General features: G+C 46.6%; 1 long non-coding RNA gene across 1 annotated transcript in view; it reads left to right on the top strand.

Annotated features, from left to right (window-relative positions):
• LOC109316484 overlaps positions 1 to 5,021 on the top strand; it is a 19,946-nt gene that overhangs the window by 13,095 nt on the left and 1,830 nt on the right. Inside the window, exon 2 of the long non-coding RNA XR_002102853.1 lies at positions 3,981 to 3,987. This is a non-coding gene — a long non-coding RNA (uncharacterized LOC109316484). The remainder of the gene's footprint in view (positions 1 to 3,980; positions 3,988 to 5,021) is intronic.

Below are 5,021 nucleotides of genomic sequence, written 5' to 3'. Positions count from 1 at the left end.
CTGGCCGAGCTTCCCCCTGCTTGGCTGCCGGAGGGGAACTGCTCACCTGGCCTTATGCTTGGGCTTAAGAAGGGGCCAAGCCCTGCCCCTTCCTGTCAGCTGACCCCCTTGGTTTCCCTGGCAACCAGCACCTATGCTGCCCTGGTGACTGGCAGTTGAGCCTCCCCCTTCTCACCACTAGGGGTCTCCTGCCATTTCTGCTTTTAGGTGCAGGGCACCTGCGTGCACTGTGACAGTCATGTTTAAATTAAAAAGCCCAGGGATTGATATAATGCCCCATACAATCAGGCTGCAATCCTGACTGAGGCATTTAGGCATTAATATTAATTATTCAAAATGTTATTGCACCATAACAGCACTAATCACAAGGTGGCTCTGGGTCTCAGAGGGAAAGAGTGAATGAACTTTCCTTTCACGATGAAACAAAAATTGAATGGAGCAGAAAAGCCATTAACTCTAGGCATCTGTCCAACTATGATACTTGGAAAAATGCAGATTCTAGCACTAGAAATTATAACTAATTTGAGCTATTATTCTCTTGAGTGATGTAGTTGTCATGTCTCTACTTCTTCAAAGATAGCACCCACATAGTCACAGAGCTGAGGAATAAGCTGCAGAGGTGTGTGTGTTACAAATCAGGGTCTGTAATATTACACTATTAGCAATACAAAAAGAATGAACGAAAAAGTCAGAAGGGATCTGACTTAGAACAAGTGGGAAAATCTTATTCCTTATCTCAGTAATTGCTGATCACAAGTTCATCTTATCCCATAGCTGTCTGTCCTCCATCCACCTACAGGGAAAGTTAAGGTCTGCTTTTCTGCTTGCTGACTCCACTGTGACACCAAAATAATTCCAGCTGCTTTAATGGAGTTGCTCTCAATGTACACGTGTAAGAAGAAAATCAGGCCCTTAATGTAAGAGGCTGGCAGTGTTTGCTTGAAACACCCCCACTCCTTTTATTAATGGGAGTCAAGTAGGTTCTGCTGACTTAGTGAAGCAGGTAGGTGTTACCTCATTTAGTTGTAAGGGCAGTGGGAGTGGCTCTTATGTAAAGAGAGCATTTGGGATGTGGGGTGGGATAGCCCCAGGGAGTGACAAGCCTGGGGAGAAGGGATGTGTAATCTTAACTAATATTAGATCTAGATACTCAAGATCTTCTTTGACCAAATGAAACTGAACGTATTGAGCTCTGGAGCCTCTAGCTTTCAACCTACTTCTAAGAATTTTCTTGACTATGAATTTTGAGACACCAGTGAAGCATTCCTCAAAATTGAGGAAGGGGTTGTGGGTAGGACCATTGCTTTTTTGAGAAGCGCTTTGGGTAATCAGTCCAAGAAGCTGAGACAGCTTCATGAAGTATACTCAAAAGGGACTTCATGGCTGAAATAGGAGCTTTGAGGGAACATTGCCCCAGACTTCCAATATCATCTCAATGACGAGGCAGAGCTGCTCCTGATGCAGAGCCTCCAACACCATCATCATACTCACTGCTATCTTTTGGCAGCAGATACTCTGGTACTGCTACTTCTTCACTGCTCAGCTGGGCACTGTTCTCAGTGCCATGGTCCCACACACAGTACAGAACTTTCATTTAGCAACAAAACTGGAGCCCATGCTGCTGTCCTCAGTGCTGAAAAGTAGCACCAAGTAACATGCGCACCACAGAGCAGTGGAGGCCAACCATTTTGGCAGGCATGCCACAGATTAACCCCATGCCCTCACAGAATGCCACTCCAATCATTCTCTGCCCAATCTGCTGCTCAGCTTTCTGCCTCCTACCCGGTGCTTCCTAACCAAACTGCTACTCTGCTTCCTGTCCTGTGCTCCATGACTAAGCTGCTGCTTTGCTTTCTGTTCCCTGCCCTATCTGCTGCTGTGTCGCCTATCTACTTCCCCACTCACAGAAAGAACCTGAAGTTTCACACAGAGTAGTGCTTCCCAAACTTTTCCTCAGCATGACTCCATTTATAGCCCCATTTCTTCAGCATGGCCCCTCACACCCAATCCACAGCACCTCACCCCCATTACCCCATCCACTGATGTTGCAATTCCATTTGAGGTTGTGACCCACAGTTTGGGAACTGCTGATATAGAGCAAACTCCAGAACAATATAGGACCAGAACTTTGGACTCTCAATAGTGTTCTTACCAAAGGGGGGTGAGGAGGAGGCTAAACAACTTACAGACCTTTATGTGACAGAAATTTCACAAATTCTGCTCCAAGAGAAATCTAGCCCTACTAGATACATTCTTCCTTCCATGGGCTCCAGGGATGATGTATGCTTGTATCTCTCCTGTCTCAGTCAAACTGAGAAGCAATTTTGGTATACAGATCTTATGCCCCTGTCAACTCACCATCCGAAACACTTAGCACTTTGGTCAGTTTTGATTTCCATCTAGTTTTCTTCTACTTCACGACTTTAGAAATTGGCTAGATGGCAAACAAAGAATGATATTCTCTTTAAGACATTCAAAGCATTTTAGTCCAACGTAGAAAGGTTTCCATGAGGCTAAAATACTCTTATTTCCAGTCAGGTGTATTTAGTATCTTTATCAAGGTCCAACTTTGGAGGTCCAACTTTATACTTGGTTGAAGATTTTTATCATATGATAGCTACTTTACATGTGTTGTTGGTCTTGAGATAATTGCACAAATAACCAGTTAATTGCATGATACCTGTAATGTGTAGAGGGAGCCTCAGTTTGCACTAATACCCATTCTACTAAAGCTCAGGAAGCTTCTGTGGCTTCCTTGCAAAGCATTTGTGTCTCAGAAATAAGGAGAGCAATAAACTGGGCTTCAGTTGGTACTCTGAGGCACTATTCCCAAGTGAAAACACTGTGATCTCATCAACCTTTAGCAGAGCTATATTACAATCTCTGTTTTCCTGAGTATCTGTACTTCCACTCCATCTTGCCAGCTTTCTGCTGAGTGCAGTATGTCGAGACCAGAAGTAGGAAATTATTTTGGGCAGAGGGCTGCTTACCAAGTTTTGGGGAGGTGTTGAGGGGCGCATGGGTAGCCCTACCCTTTGACAGTTGCCCTACCCCCAGTCACCATATTGGAGCTGGAAGTCCTGCCCCCTGACCTTTGCCACTGGAAGTCCCTCTTTTGTGAGGAAGTATGCCGCAATCTTGAAACCAGAAAAAAAAAAAACCCAAATCATATGCAAAAAATAAAACATCTACTATAACTTATTTTAATTTTATTTTAAAATATTTTTGTACTGATTTATGTGTTTACAAAGTGTATCTAGAAGTGACTGCATAATAGCTCAAGAAGCAGTCTTTCTGTATGTTGTGTGTGGGTGGTAAAGGGGTGTATGTGGTGGGATGTGGTTGGGGAATGTGTGTGTGTATGGTGGGTGGGCTGGGAGAGAAAGAGAGAGACAGGGCCAGGCTGCAGGCTCCATTGTGTGTGGCTTTTGCAGACTACATGTGAGCATCACACGATGCAGCCAGATAGACAACGTGCACGGGCTCTGTGCTCCTGCCAGCCCCAGGGCCCCTGAACTGCCTCCACACCCACCCACTGCTGCCATTTCCTTGCTTTCCCTCCTGCACATTTGCTCACCTCTTCCCCTCACCACTGCCACAGCTGCAGCCCCTGCCTCTTGCAGCTCCACTCCCTATGGCCCCTGCTGCCATGGCCCCCACCACTCGCCACTGCTGTGGGCCCTCGCTGTGGCTGCAGCCCCCACTGCTCACCGCATTGCTCCCCATGGCTGTGGTCCCTATTGCTTGCTGCTGCCACAACTGCACACCCCACCACTTCCTGAAGCCCCCCCCACCCTGTTGCTTCCCTCTACCCCCCTACCTGCTGCTTCCTATTCCAGCTTCCTAACCAGGAGGTTCCTGGCTGCTGGGCAGTTCACAGCAGTTTCCTTCCCTCCCTCTATTCAATCTTATCTTACTTTCCACCTGGATGGAGGGAGGTAGGCAACAGCTCCAGGGTCTCGAGGTCAGAAGCCACAGAGGCTTCTGGTTGGGGGCTGCAGGTGGGAGGTGGGTGGGGGGCTTGGGGTAGGGTGGAGCAGGGCTGGCCTTGCTACTCAGCTGCTGAATCCTACCTTAGGCTCCCCCTGGGCCCTACTGCCTCTGTCTGCCTGTCATCTTTGACAGGCAGCAAGGGGCAGATGAAAATTAATTTTCTAAAATGTTTAGGGGTCCTGTGGGCTGGATAGAATGGCCTGGCAGGAAATCACTCAGAGAAAATATTGTTTAGCACAGTTTGTGAAAAATACAATGTTTGGTGTATCGTATAGAAACTGTTTCTTGTAGTTGTGTTGTTCATTCTGTAACCCACTCTTATTTCCTGTTACTATGGATTCTTTTAACATCTGGACTCTGTATTGACCAAGGAATGACTGTTAGTTGGGCCCACTCTACTCCACAGTTTAAGCCTATGTTACAAAATACAAAGGTACTTAGAACATAGGTCTGGCTCCCAAAAGATTCTGACCTTGAATGCATGGGGAAAAGTACCCTTCATGTGTTGAGAAGACATCTCTACAGTTTTATTATATAGCTCACATACTGATAGTGAAGGCCTTAGTATATCCCTGTCCTCTGAGGACATCCGTATACTTGATTTCTACAATTCCTCAAGCAAGGGAATCCTCCCTCAGCCAAATACATCTTTATGCCACTCTGGCCCTTTTGCCCCATGGAAAGGGCCTAATATGTGTGTGCTGTTCTCACTCTAGCTCTCCTAGTAAGGGCAATCTAAGGCAGCCTTTCTTGACCCATTGGTTGCAAACCCAAAATTGTGTCACAAAAATATATGAAAGGGTCATAGACAAACTTTAAAAATGGATTCTCCTTTAAAGGAGAAAATGTGGGAAACCATTGCTTTTCCCTTGCAAGCTAGCAGAGTTCCAGCCTGCAAGGGACTGCTTGGGGATCCCCCTACCCCACATACATCTCACCCTATCCCACTCAGACACCTCCTGTTTCACACACTGGGGGGGCTGGGACTTGAGGGTGCAGGGCAGCAGGTCAGGAGCGAGGGGCACTGG

The sequence above is a fragment of the Crocodylus porosus genome, unplaced genomic scaffold, assembly GCF_001723895.1.
Source record: "Crocodylus porosus isolate Cpor-Errol unplaced genomic scaffold, CroPor_comp1, whole genome shotgun sequence".
NCBI lineage: Eukaryota > Metazoa > Chordata > Crocodylia > Crocodylidae > Crocodylus > Crocodylus porosus.
Note: the sequence above shows the minus strand (reverse complement) of the source record. Positions and strands in the feature narration are given on the sequence as shown.